Raw genomic sequence first — 14509 nt, 5'->3', positions numbered from 1 at the left:
ATGCTGACAACATTTGACCATCAGGTAAAAGAAAAAAGAGGAGAGCAGAAGTTAGTCTGCTCAAGACCTGAAATTTATAGAACCCTACAAGATTTTGGAGGTGGGAATGAAATTCCCAGATCATTCCCTCCTCCTATAATTCCTTGCCGACTTGGCCCCTAGTTTGTTATATAGTACTAGGAAACTTCCTGTATGGTTAACAGAACACCAATCAGCCTTGGCATGGAACACATCAAGATGCTTGTTAAAAGGCCAAATTGTTCAAAACAGGATGGAGTCTGAGCATGGTGGAGTGGAAGTTAGTATAACTAATATTTGCTCAGAGATTGGTCTCACCACTGATGAAAGCATATGATGGCAACTCAGCAAGGGTTTCTGCATGAGGCCATCACTCAGGCCACAAACCCTTGTCAAACCCTTCTTTTGCACTGCTGCACCCAGAAAAGTCCCTTCCTTCTTAATTCCCACAAGGCATAGCAAGCCACACGAAGTCCTACTGAGCATCTGCAGGTGTGGCTGCTTCCACATGAAGGGTTGTTCAGCCCTGGCTCTCAAACTGCAGTGTTGGTTGGGGGTGAGGCATACATACAATGTTGTCTTCTAGTTCTTCTTCTGTGGTTTGCCCTGATATTTCCCAAACTTGCTTTGCTTCTGAAAGTTTTCCTGAAGTATGGGAGTCAAAGTAGGTTTTCTCATAGTATGGATGGGAAGGTTTTGATTTCTAAACTTCTTTACCCACATCGTTTCATTTTCTCTTGGAGAAGGGGAGGTATAGCAGATATAAGTAGAGGCCATGGAGAATACCTGCTCCCCCATGTGGCAGCTCTCCTGCCCTCATAGTGTTCAATGAGCCAAAAGTGAAGAGTCTGAGCGTGGTTCTGGGTAACTCCTTATCAGTGGAGGCCTAGGACACAGCAGTTGCCAAATCTGCATTTTATTTATTTATATCATATATAGTCCACCTTTCTCACTAAGACTGAAGGCAGATTACACAGTGTGAGATTAGTACAGTCAATATCAAGGAAATTTCCATAAACAATGCCACAGGGTAAATAAATGCAAGTTTACAAAGACATAGCATCAGCATGAATCCAATACAGAGTTGAAGAAATGCTGAAACAGAACATAAGCAATTCTAGGACTGACATTAGAAGACATGAAGCACAGGTAGCTCATAGGAGCACATATTTTAAAAAATATATAGTATGTAAGGCAACAAAGTGGTGAAGTCTATGGTCCCTAACTCATTAGTGAAGCATCTTTGTCTGATCAAGCAGCTTGTCCACTATCTCTTGACCCATGACCTAGCTGCAGTGAGCTAGGCAATGGTCACCTCCAGACTGGTTTACTGTAACTTACTCTACATAGGGCTATCCTTGAGATTGCTCTGGAAACTGCAATGGGTCCAGAATGCAGAAGCACACGTCCTTACAGGGACTCTGTTTAGGATGTGCATACAACCTGTCCTACACCAACCGCCCTGGCTCCCAAGGGGAATTCTGGATCAAGTTCAAGGTTTTGGTTCTGACCTTTAAAGTCCTTAGCAGACTGGGACCAACATACCCGCAGGACCATCTCTCACCATATGTTCCCCAGGGGCGCGCTGCTCAGCTGATAAACATCTGCTGGTGATTCCTGGCCCCAAGGATGTTCGCCTGGCCTCAGTTAGGGCCACGACCTTCTTGGCTTTAGCACCGGCCTGGTGGAACTCTGTTGAGACCAGGGCCCAGCGGGACTTATTACAGTTCCACCAGGCCGGTAAGATGGAGATGTTCTGCCAGGCCTCTGACTGCGGCTGAGGCATGGGCGAACTATCTGGCTGGCCTCCTGCTGTGAGCCCCTCTGCCTCTACAAGTTCACTCCTGACGGCCTACCATCCCCCACCCCAGTGTCTGAATGTCTTTGATTGATTGATTACATTTATATCCTGACCTCCCCATGAATGTGCTCAGGGCAGGTTACAGCAATAGATAAATTACAACATATAAAACAGTAGAACAATAAAATCACATCTCAACATAGCAGAATACATTTCAGTATCCCAGATGGGGCGCCATTCCCCTTTCCCTATACACCATACACACAGGGAAAGAGGGCGGAGGTGTGGGTTGGTGAACTCTAACTCCCCAGTGCATGGGGGGGGGAGGGGGCAGATAGACCATATACCCCCCATTGATTGTACATTATTGAGCACTGCATCTTGGGATTAGTCTTAATTCATATTTGTATTGTACCTAATGTATTTTATCATATTTATTGTTTTTATGTTTTATTGTCTCTAATTTGTTATTTTCCCTGAGCCTGCTTGTGGAGAAGGCAGGTTAAAAGTTTAATAAATCAAATCAAAATCCAATCAACGATTCAGAGTTCCCGAAGAAGCGCAGACCCTGAAAAATCTTGTTGGTCTCTAAAGTGCTACAGGACTCAAATCCTGTTGTTCTGCTGACCAATATGGCTACTCACCTAAATATCATTTTCTCCAGGCGAACTGATCTCTATGGCCTGGTGATCAGTTATAATTCCAGGAGATCTCCAGCCATTACCTGGAAGATGACAACCCTTGGGTAAAGCCTAGGAAAGGGAGAGGTTTTGGGAGGGGAATTACCTCAGCAGGGTATAATGCCATAGAGTCCACCCTCCAAAGGAGCCATTTTCTCCATGGGAGATGATTTCTGTAGTCTAGAGATCAATTGTAATTCCTGGATATTTCTAGGTTCCAACTGGAGGCTGGCAACCATGCGGTAACAGTCACAAACATTTCCCTTTATTTTCATTGCATCCATAGCATTCATTTTACCAAAAAAAAATCTTGCCCAAATGAGTGCACAATTAAAAAATATATATATTCCTTTTTGTCGTCTTTGTTTTTCCGCAGTGTCAAGATTAGATATCCTGAGGCAAGCGAGAACGTTTGGGCGTGAAGGCGGGACAGCTAAAAAGAACTGTCGGCACAGTTTAGGAAAAAGCGGGAGGAGAGGAAAGGGAGCGAGGCCGTGATTGATCGACAGAAAGCGAAGCCCAGAGGCGGGGTCCGTAGCTCGCGGGAGCCCTTGATTGGCGTAGAGGAGTGGTCAGGCCGGAGCTAGGGCGGGGCCGTAGCCGGAGTCTTCGCGCTGGCGGTGCGCTGACGGCTGCGGCCAGGGAATTTCGAATGAGGTTGAGGGAGAAGGCGGCGCGGAGGAAAGAGGAGACGGGGAGGAAGGAGACTGGAACGACGGCGGCGAAGTAAAGCCTCCATTAAGGTAATCCGCCCTGTAGGGCAAAGTTGGGGCCGCGTCTCTTTTGGCGGGATTGGCTGTCGATGAGGGGGAAGGGGCGCTGGAGAGGGGCTTGGCGCGCAGTCTCCCCTCCCTCGCAGCGCAGAGTAGTGACAGGGACTCGTAACCCGCTGTGAGGAAACTTGAAGCGGTGAGGGGGGGCTCGAGGTACGAGCCGGGGTCCATAAGCAGTAGCTCTGAGGGGTATCGGGGTCCCCCTCCCTCTCGAGCTGATGCAGGGGTGCTTCGATAGTTCGCCCGCACGCCTCGGTGGGGCGGGACGCCTCCGCCCTTGGACCGGAACGCCGGCTCCTGTTTGTTTCTGGCTCCCGGTGGAGAGGGGGGCGTTGCTCTCAAACTCCCAGGAGTCGGAGGGAGGAGGAAAGATTCCTCCCCAGCCCTCTCCCCCCTCGGTCGCCTCCTCTGGGCCTGACTTGTTGATGTGGTTGGAGCTGGAATCGCCGCCGCCTCTTTCGGAGGAGGAAGGGGGGCGTCGATCGCCGCATGCGGGCTGTGTGGGAGGAAGAGGCAGCGGCCGTTCGCCGAGGGAGAAGCGCATCTGCTCGGCGGCTGCTGACCTCGGGATATCCGCTTCCTTCCCTCACGTGAAGGGAAGGTGCTGTGGAGAGTGTGTGAAGAAGACGGACGGAAGATGCACCACAGGATTTTGCCCCGGGCCGTCTCTTACTCTGCTAAAATTTCGTCCAGTGGGAGTGGGCACTTTGCTGTCTCTGTTAGGGAGCGTCTTCCCTTCTCATTGAGGAGACGCAGCCTCAGCTCTCGCTTGGTTCCGGAGCCATCCTATCTTTTTGTTCAAATTTCCCTCGTTTTCTGGCTTGCACACACCTAATGAGTGCGGGAGGCGGGTGGGCGGCAGGTATGAGCTGCAACCTCGAAATGTTTGACCTGGGATGTGTCTTGGTCTGCCTCAATATCAAGGAAGCCGCCTCAGGCTGTCAGGGGATAGGATCTGAATAGTTAAATGTTCAGTATGGGTAACCTCTCCTATGTTCACGGTGCTGGTTGTAGCCATTGTCAAAAGTTGTTCACTTAAAACAAATATCATGATGTCTGCACTCCTTGCTGAAATATAAAGTCTCCACCTTATGCTAGAGGGTGTCCCAAGCCACCTTTGTCATACATTTAAGAAGCAAGGGAAAAAGTTCTCATCGCTGGCCTCTCCCTGGAGTGGCCACTGAAAGCAAAGAGAGTCTGAAGACAGGGCAGTTTCCTGCAGCCTAATCCCATTGTTTTTTTGGGGGGAATAATTTAACTGCTCTAGAAGGGGAATTGTTTGAAGTGTCAAGCCCCTACCATCGGTGTCTAGGAAGGAGGTGATGGTACTCCTGTCCTGTTGCTGAATGGGGCTGCTTGAGGATCAATGTCCCTTTTTGAATAGGAAGTGATTAATATGATTCGCTTAATCTCTCCCACCCATGTCCTTTACAGATCTCCTAATCATAACATAATAAATGTTTACATGCTCTTGATGGGTTTTGTTGATGAGGGACTCTGTGTATGGAGACTTCAAGAGAGAGTTTATGTTTGTGGGTAAAGAACTGCTTTTGGAGCCAAGAGCTGTGTGTTTGTTTTGCTCATCATGTAGCTTGGCTGGTGAGCTGCATGTCATAAGAGTGTGAGAGCATTTGTTCACGGACAGGTCATAAACATGAGCACCTCTGGAGAGAGTGGTTACAAGACATATAGTATATTTCTGTTATTGGAACAGATCCTGTTTTGGGATGGGTAAGGAGCTGTGAGAGGGGACTGTGTATGGCAATAGCTCTTACAAGGGTTTCTATGGCTGAATTGTCATTTGGTTAAGAAGTAGTTTTTTTCCAGGGGTTCATGGCCCTAATCTCTGAAGAGATGGGGATGGGTCTCTGAGAAACCTTTCCCTGTACTTACTCCCAAATCAACTTTTGCTTAATGTTAAATAACTTTCAGTTATGCTGTTGCTGACATCTTGTGTTGGTTCAGGATCACAGTAGATTAGAGGTACCCATCCCATCAATGTAATTACATATTTGAAAATGGATGCCCTAAAGGGAATGTGCAGTTACATTCTGATTTTGAAAATTTGTTGCAAGTAACTATAGATAGCCCCACTGCACTAAAATTGTATTTAGAACTGAATTTACAGGGGACGAAGATTGGAAAGGGAATTAACTATAATCCTAGCTACCTACTGTCAGCACTGTCTCAGTCTAGCTTTGGCCTATATAGTCTAGCAACACTATTAGATGACATGTATTTCTAGGTAGCATTAAATATTTTGTTGTTTTTGTCTGTGATCTCATTGTTATTAACACACTTAAAACTTATACGTTTCTTTGCCTTCACTTGCCCTTCTTCATTAGTATGTATTTTCAGTTTGCTGCTTTGCTCTGAACACAATGTGTGGTAGTGAGGATAATAGGATATTATATTACTTTGCATGGGCATTATCCCATATGACCATCATATCATATGTCACAATAACGTGCTTTCAAACCACCTTTAACGTGCATCTAGACATGATTTCAAACCACCTTTTAAAAATATTGGAGTTTATCTTTTTTTAAGATACCTGAATTTGCCTTTCTCGGCAATGGGATTTAGAAAGTGGTTGAAGAAAAACTCTAGGTCTTTCTGGTTGATTCATCAGCTTTAGGTTTCTTTTTGGTCTGGCTTCAGGCAAGGCTATGAGATGGAGACAGTGCTGGTGACTTTAGTTGATGATCTCTGTTTGAATGTACATAAGGAATATGTCTCCTTACTGTTTTATCTTTTATTGGATTTATCTGCAGCCTTTGCTGTGGTGGACCATGCCATTTTGTTGAGACATATGGAACTAAAAGTAGGTATCGGGGAATTGGTAGAGTATTCAGACATCAGAACCTTGTAATTATGGGTGACTTCAACTTCCCTGATGTGTGCTGGGAGACAGGCTCAGCAAAGCATCATGAATCACGCAATTTCCTGACCTGCCTGGCCGATAACTTCCTTTTTCAAAAGGTGGAGGAAGCTACAAGGGGCTCGGCCATACTAGACTTGATATTAACCAACAGGGAAGAATTGGTAGATGAGATGAAGGTGGTGGGGACCTTAGGGGGAAGTGACCATGTCCTCCTTGAATTCCAGTTGCTGTGGGGAGCCAAGGAAGTTTGTAGCCAGACTCGTAGGTTAGATTTTCCTAGGGCCAACTTCGATGAACTCAGAGGCTTGATGAGAGTCATTCTGTGGGGGAGTGTGCTGGAAGGGAAAGGAGCAAGTGAAGGGTGGGCCCTTCTCAAACACGAGCTTTTGCAAGCTCAAGCCCTCACTATCCCAGCAAGACGGAAACATGGTAAGGGCTCCAAGAAACCGATGTGGATGTACAGAGAGCTCCAGAATAAGCTAAGAGAGAAAAAGGAAATGCTCAGGAAATGGAGAGAAGGACAGACCTCTAAAGAGGAGTATATGAGGGTTACTAGGCATTGCAGATCAGCCATCAGAGAGGCCAAAGCTCAGGAGGGCTCGCTACAATAAGAAAAACTTCTACAGATATGTGAGAAGCAAACACAAGGTAAAAGAGGCAATTGGACCGCTGTTGGGAGTAGATGGAGAAACTCTGATGCAGGACAGAGAAAAAGCAGACAGGCTGAATGACTTTTTTGCCTCTGTTTTCTCCCTGAAGAACTCAGGCACATCTAGAGATGATAGAAAATGTGGCAGGACACCTGAGTGGCTAATTGACATTGACAGAGAGGTAGTGGAGAGGCATCTGGCTGCACTGGATGAATACAAATCCCCTGGGCCGGATGGGGTGCACCCAAGAGTGCTGAAAGAACTTTCCAGAGAACTTGCAGAACCCCTGCCCATCATCTTCAAGGCCCCCTGGAGGACTGGGGATGTGCCACAAGATTGGAGAAGAGCAAATGTTGTCCCAATCTTTAAGAAAGGGAAGAAGGATGACCCGGGAAACTACAGGCCGGTCAGTCTGACTTCTGTTGCTGGGAAGATATTAGAACAGATTTTAAAGGGATCAATCTGTAAGCATCTGAAGGATCGCTCAGTGATCCGGGGAAGTCAGCATGGTTTTGTTCCTAACAGATCTTGCCAGACCAACCTGGTTTCCTTCTTTGATCGAGTGACCAGCTTACTGGATTGGGGGAACTCTGTTGACGTGATTTATCTGGATTTCAGTAAAGCTTTTGATAAGGTCCCCCATGACATTCTGATGGGCAAACTGGAAGACTGTGGACTGGACTATAGGACAGTTCGGTGGATAGGGAACTGGTTAGAGGACCGCACTCAAAGAGTGGTGGTCAACGGCATTTCATCAGATTGGAGGGAGGTGTCTAGTGGGGTGCCGCAGGGCTCGGTTTTGGGCCCGGTGCTTTTCAATATTTTTATCAGTGATCTGGATGAAGGAGTGGAAGGGCAGCTCATTAAATTTGCTGATGATACCAAATTGGGAGGAGTAGCAAACACCTAAGAAGATAGAATTAAAATTCAACAAGACCTGAATACTCTGGAGAAGTGGGCAGCTGTGAATAGGATGCAATTCAACGAAGACAAGTGCACAGTATTACATCTGGGCCACAAAAATGAGAAGCACAAATACTGGATGGGGGATACACTTCTGGGCAGTAGTATATGCAAAAGGGATCTTGGGGTAAGAGTGGACTGTAAGCTAAATATGAGCAGTCAGGGTGATGCGGTGGCAAAAAAGGCTAATTCAATCTTGGGTTGTATCAAAGGGGCCATAGCATCGAAATCGCAGGAGGTCATAGCCCCTCTCTATACTGCCTTGGTCAGGCCACACCTGGAGTATTGTGTGCAGTTCTGGAGGCCTCACTTCAAAAAGGATGTGGCCAAAATCGAGAGGGTGCAGAGGAGAGTGACGAGGATGATCAGGGATCTGGAGACTAAGCCCTATGATGAAAGGCTAAGGGCCCCGGGAATGTTTAGTGTGGAGAAGAGGAGGTTGAGGGGGGACATGATTGCTCTCTTTAAATATTTGAAAGGCTGTCATTTGGAGGAGGGCAAGGAGCTGTTCCAGTTGGCAGCAGCGGGTAGGATGCGAAGCAATGGGCTTAAATTACATGCACAAAGGTACTGGCTGGATATTAGGAAAAACTTTTTCACTGTCAGAGTAGTTCAAAAGGGGAATCAGCTGCCTAGGAAGGTAGTGAGCTCCCCCTCACTGGCAGTTTTCAAGAAGAGGCTGGATGAATACTTGTCAGAGATGCTTTAGGCTGATCCTGCACTGGGCAGGGGGTTGGACTAGATGGTCTGTATGGCCCCTTCCAACTCTATGATTCTATGAATGTGCTTTGAATGGTTTCCTTATGGAATAGACTTAGAGGGTTGCTGTTGAAGACCAGTTTTTGTCACCACAGGACTTATCCTGGCTCTGTCTTATCCACCATGCTATTTCCTCTATGTGTAAAGCCCTTAGGAGAAATCATTCATGATTTTGGGTTGAATGTCCTCAGTATCCCAGCAACACCCAGCTTTATATTTCTTTGCCCAAACCATCCAGTGCTGCTGTAGAGGCCCTGAGGCAGTCACTGGCTGATGTGTTTAAATGGCTAGAGGTGAACAAGGTGAAACTGAATTCTGACAGGACAGAGATGATACTAAGAAAGGTATTGTGCTTCCCACATTTGATAAGGCTCAGCTAATCCTCACTGACTCGGTTAAGAGGTTACACTGAACTCAGCATTGTTGTTGGAGAAGCAAATTAATTCAGTTGCAAAAAAATGCTTTCTTCATTTAGCTCAGAAGATGTCTCCTTCCTTTGATCTGACCATGTGAATTCATGCCTCTGTAACCTCAAGAGTAAACTATTGTAATAGGCCTACATTGGTCTGCTCTTGAAGACAACCCAGAAACCTCACATGGTACAGAATGTTGCACCTTGGTTTCTGTTAGAAGCTAGGCAGAGTATGCATATTACACATGTTCTGCAGTTGCTCCATTGGTTAACAATTAGTTTCCAGGTTCAACTCAAGGTATTGACTGTTATCTACAAGGCCATACATGGCTTAGAATGGCTTCTTCCAGTATGCTTCATTGAGACAGCTGAACTCATCTGAGCAAACTCTTTTGAAGGTCCCACCCTGCAAATGCATAAGATCAGCAGCTGCCTGTACTCCAGTATTCTCTGTCGTTTTCTGCTTTGTGGAATGGCCTGTCTGAGGAGGAGGATGGGCCAATACCCTTTCATACCAAGGGCACCCATGTGGGGTTGCGGGGGAGAGGTGGTCTTTTGGTAGAAATGTAGAGTGCAAGGTCAATGAAAGGCATTAGAGATATAGAGAGCAGGGTCTGTGATGTGTATTTTAACTGCATGGTAATTTGCCTGTCTGGTGTGAAGGTTGTGGACATCCTGTGCTATCTTGATAGGTAGATAGTGCTGGGGAGGAGTCTGCAATCGTAGTGCATTGGAAAATGTAGCCTTATGGTCCTGGAGGAAAACAAATAGGTTACTAGGCAGAAAGTTAAAGGTGAGGACCTCAAAGGTAGCATTCTCAGAACTGCTACTGATTCCAGATGCAAGGCCAGCTAGACAGACACAGATTTGAGGTCTCAGCATGTGGATGAAAAGTGGTGCTGGGAGGAAGGGTTTCGATTTGTTAGGCAGTGGGGAGCTTTCTGGGATGTGCTGATCCTGTACAAAAGAGATGGGCTTCACTTGAACCAAAAGGGAACTGCACTGCTAGCACTTAATATAAAAAAAGAGGAAGAAAAGCTTTTACACTGATCCCAGGGGGAAAGCCATCAGGACCTGGGGAACCTCCAGTTCAGGACAACTCAGTCTGAAGGGACAGCAGTGTAAGCACTCAGTAATATTGGTAGGAGCACTATATAATTTGGGAGTGAGAATAAGATGGCAAAGGAGGGCTGTGTGCTGAGATAAAGGAGCTAAGGGCTCTTAGAGAGAGAAACATGTTATAGGTGTTTATATGCCAATGCTAGAAGCCTCTGAGCCAAGATGGGGGAACTTGAGTGCTTTGTGCTAAATGACAATTTAGATACAGTAAATCCAGAGGAGTTAGCCATGTTAGTCTGTAGTAGCAAAATCAAAAAGAGTCCGGTAACACCTTTAAGACTAACCAACTTTACTGTTCCACGCATCTGACGAAGAGAATACTAGCTTCTTAGTTGTACAGGTGGTCTTTTGATTTTTCTGAATAGACTTTGCCACAGCCACATAGGCCAATACCTTCCACAAAAAATAAGATGCCTTCAGCACCAGGGCTCAAAACCTGGTGTGAGATGTAGATGCCACTGCATCAGTTGGGAGCAGTGATCAAAATGATATTAAGTTCAGCATTCTTGTAAATGGGAAGATACTCCTCAAGTCCAAGACAATAACATTTAATTTCAAAATAGGGAACTTTACAAAATTGTTAAAAGGAAGCTTAAAGAGAAACTGAAATCCCTAGCGGATGCTTGGAATGTTCTGAATGACTCTGGCCAGGCCTTAGCAGGCATGGAATAAGAGGACAGATCTTCTTGCCACAGCCACATAGGCCAATACCTTCCACAAAAAATAAGATGCCTTCAGCATCTCCTTCCACCCTCTGAACAACCCAGTCAACTCTGCCCCCTATATACAGCTACCATCTAATCATAACACACTTCCCTCACCCATCCATCTTCCATCTTCCTGCATTTTAAATCAGCAACCATACATTCAAAACCTTACTTTACTCCACAGAAATAAAACACGCAACGTATTTACATAGCAAAACATTACACCTGGGAATCAGCTAGGTAGGATGGGGAGGAATGTGTTAGAGGAGGTGTCACATTGTATATCAAAGAGGGCATAGAATCAAATATTGTAGAAAACATTAGGAGAATAAACTCATCAACAGAAGTGATACGTGTGGAAATACCGGACTCTAAAGATTACCTTAAATTAAAATAGGGATACATTATGTCCCACGTGATCAAACCCTTGATTTTAAGAAGGAAATAAGGGAGGTGACTAAAGCACATAATGTTGTGTTACTGTGTGATTTCAACTACCCTCACATTGACTGGATAAACATGTGCCTGAATCATGCTGTACAAATGAGATTCCTAGACATTATAAATGACTGTGTACTGAAACAGTTTGTCATAAACCAAAACCCACCAGAGGGGTAGTAATATTGCATTTGGTGCTAAGCAGGGCTCAAAACCTGGTGTGAGATGTAGATGCCATTGCATCAGTTGGGAGCAGTGATCAAAATGATATTAAGTTCAGCATTCTTGCAAATGGGAAGATACTCCTCAAGTCCAAGACAATAACATTTAATTTCAAAATAGGGAACTTTACAAAATTGTTAAAAGGAAGCTTAAAGAGAAACTGAAATCCCTAGCGGATGCTTGGAATGTTCTGAATGACTCTGGCCAGGCCTTAGCAGGCATGGAATAAGAGGACAGATCTTCTTATGAGTAAAAAATTGGTTAAATGACAAAAAACAAAGAATAAATGAACAGTTCTCACAATGGAGGAAAGTAAGCATTGGGGTCCAGCAAGGATTGATGTTGGGGCTGCTGGTGCTATTTAATTTGTTCTTAAATGATCTTGAACTGGAGGTGAACAGTATAGTTAACAGATGACACCAAAATTATTTTGGATGCTGAGAACCAAGGCCAACTCTGAAGAGCTCTAGAAGGATCTCCACAAACTGAGTGAGTGAGCAACAATGTGGCAAATGGTTAGTGTAGTTAAGAGTAAAGTGGTGCACACTGGACCAAAAACATCCCAACTTCAAGTATATGCTAAGGGGATCTGAGCTTGCCGAGACTGAGAGGGAAAGAGACTTCAGGGTCATAGTGGATAGCTCAATGAAAGTGTTGACGTAGTGTGCTCAGCAGTGGAAAAGGCAAACTCCATGCTGGGATTAAAAATAAAATAGCCAATATTATAATGCTCCTGTGTAGATCTATGGAGTGGGATGGTGGCATAGTATAGCCTGATCTTGTTAGATACTGGATGCTAAGCAGGGTTGGCTCCAGTTGGTTTTTGTATGGGAGACCATCAAGGAAGACTGGGGTTGCTTTGCAGAGGAAGGCAATGGCAAGCCACCTCTATTCTATTTATTTATAGCATACTTTATAGCCTACCTTTCTTGCTGAGACTCAAGATGGATTACACAGAGTAAGACAAAGCAACCAAATTGTTGTAGTTTATGGCACTGTTTATTTTATAATTTATACATTATTTTGTTCTTATTACACTGTAATTCCTTGTTTGCGTTGCTTATGATATGCTGTCTTATCCTGTGTTTATTGCATTGATTTCTAATTTTGTAATCCAATCTTATAATAATAACATTCGATTTATATACCACACTTCAAGACAACATAACACCCTCTCAGAGTGGTTTACAAAGTACGTTATTATCCCCACAGCAATCACTCTGTGAGGTGGGTGGGGCTGAGAGAGCTCTAGAAGAGCTGTGACTGACCCAAGGTCGCCCAGCTGACTTAAGGCGGAGGAGTGGGGAATCAAACCCGGTTCTCCAGATTAGAGTCCCATTGCTCTTAACCACTACAGCAAACTGGCTTTCTCTTATTGCTTTACTTATTGTGTCTTACAGTGTTCCTATTGTGCTGTCTAAATTTTGTAATCCTCCTTGAGCCTAAGTGAGAAAGATGGATATAACTCTGGGTAAAAAGAGATACCACAAGGGTCTGAAGATGCAATTGTCAAGTTGCCAACAACTAATACAAATCTTTTTGGTAATTCTGTGCCCTGGATTTCCAACATAAAGTGAGACTCCTGTGCCAAGTTGAATTCATTGTAGGCTGGGCCACGTACTTTGTACTTGGTAGGAGAAACATTCCTCTACTATTCTTGATTCCACCTGCACGTACAGGGGACATTGGGGAGAGGAGAGTCTTGCTGTTTCCAGTTGTCTACAAAGCCTAATGTGAAGTGAAAGCAGGGTGGATTTGATTTAAATCATGATTTAAATCACTAGTCAGTAAGGCTTGATTTAAATCATAGTTTTCTACATAAAGACTAATTTTTGCTGGTATAACTTTAATATGCAAGTAGATGAAGATTTTTAGAATAACAACTTTTCATATTAGTTTTACAGTTGTATAAAATATTGATTTTAATACTGTTAGAAACACATTATAGTTAATTTATTGTGAGATGAGTTATCCCCAGTTTAGGTTAATCATTCATATTTGGACAACTTTTGTGTTGTACTTTATTGGAAGGAGAAAAATAATCATTACCTTAATAATAACAATTTAAATAGTTTTATTTATTCAACTGAAACAATAACATTACAGCATATGTTATTTGCTTAAACAAACATCCATGTTTGTTAACTAATTTGGCTAAACAAAAAATATATATTTTAAGAAACTTAGACTGTTAGCCCAGCCTACACATGAAAAACTTAAATACTGTCCTCTGTAGCTCACTCGTCATCTTCATCTTCTTCTTTGTTCATAATCTGGAAAAGAAAAACAAGCTTTCCTGCTTTATCGGGTCCCAAACGATTTCTCAATTTAGAATGAATGAGTCCAAAGGAAGAGAATATTCTTTCAACGCCTGCAGAAGAAGCTACTGCTATTAAAAGTGAAATCATTACTTGAACAGTCTCTAAATCCAAGTGCTTAAGTGACTTCCACCAGTTCACTGGTGTGACTTTCTTTAAAATATCTTCAGCAAACATATATTTCTTGAATGGTTCCCCCTTAGCTCTGAAGTTTATTATAGTTGCCATTACAGATGGATGATTGCTGGATACCCATGTCATAGCTAACTCTTCTTCCTCAGCACTTAAGTTTTGACCCTGGTACTGGATATTGACAATATTTGCCAAAAAATGAGCTGGAGACAGTGCTTGTCCCATTCGTTTTTTTAATGCTTGTAATTTAATTCTGTCCATGTGTAGTTCTGTTTTTAAGTGTTCACTCATTTCCTTCCAAATTTCAACAGCATCAGCAATAAAACAGCTATTTTTCTGTATTTTGTTTAAAGCTTCAGAGATGGGTTTCAGGATGCTCAGCATATGTTCAACATTTCTCTTAAGCCCAATGTTGAGGATTTTGGCCGTGACAGTGCCATCTATTTTATTTCGATTTTGTTCACAAACTGTCATCAGAATAGGCCAGTTCTTGATATACTGCTCAAAACAGTCCACCACAGAGTTCCATCTAACATCTTGTGGGAGCGTTAGCTTGGTTCCACCCATCCTTTTCAGAGCTGCTGCAGCAAAATGATTGTTACGGAAGTATTTAGCAATTTCAACAACATTCGT

At 44.0% G+C, this 14509-nt stretch overlaps 1 protein-coding gene across 7 annotated transcripts in view; it reads left to right on the top strand.

Annotated features, from left to right (window-relative positions):
* Nucleotides 1–3105: 3105 nt before the first annotated feature.
* Nucleotides 3106–14509, top strand: part of EPB41L2 (erythrocyte membrane protein band 4.1 like 2) — a 176037-nt gene continuing 164633 nt past the window's right edge. For all 7 annotated transcript variants that reach the window (XM_054976681.1, XM_054976812.1, XM_054976615.1 and 4 more), the window contains exon 1: nt 3106–3242. The gene's annotated coding sequence lies outside the window, so the exon portion shown is untranslated. The remainder of the gene's footprint in view (nt 3243–14509) is intronic.

The sequence above is a fragment of the Eublepharis macularius genome, chromosome 1 (genome assembly GCF_028583425.1).
Source record: "Eublepharis macularius isolate TG4126 chromosome 1, MPM_Emac_v1.0, whole genome shotgun sequence".
In the NCBI taxonomy this organism is placed as follows: Eukaryota; Metazoa; Chordata; class Lepidosauria; order Squamata; family Eublepharidae; genus Eublepharis; species Eublepharis macularius.
The sequence above is the reverse complement of the archived record's forward strand: the minus strand, read 5'-3'. Positions and strand labels throughout refer to the sequence as shown.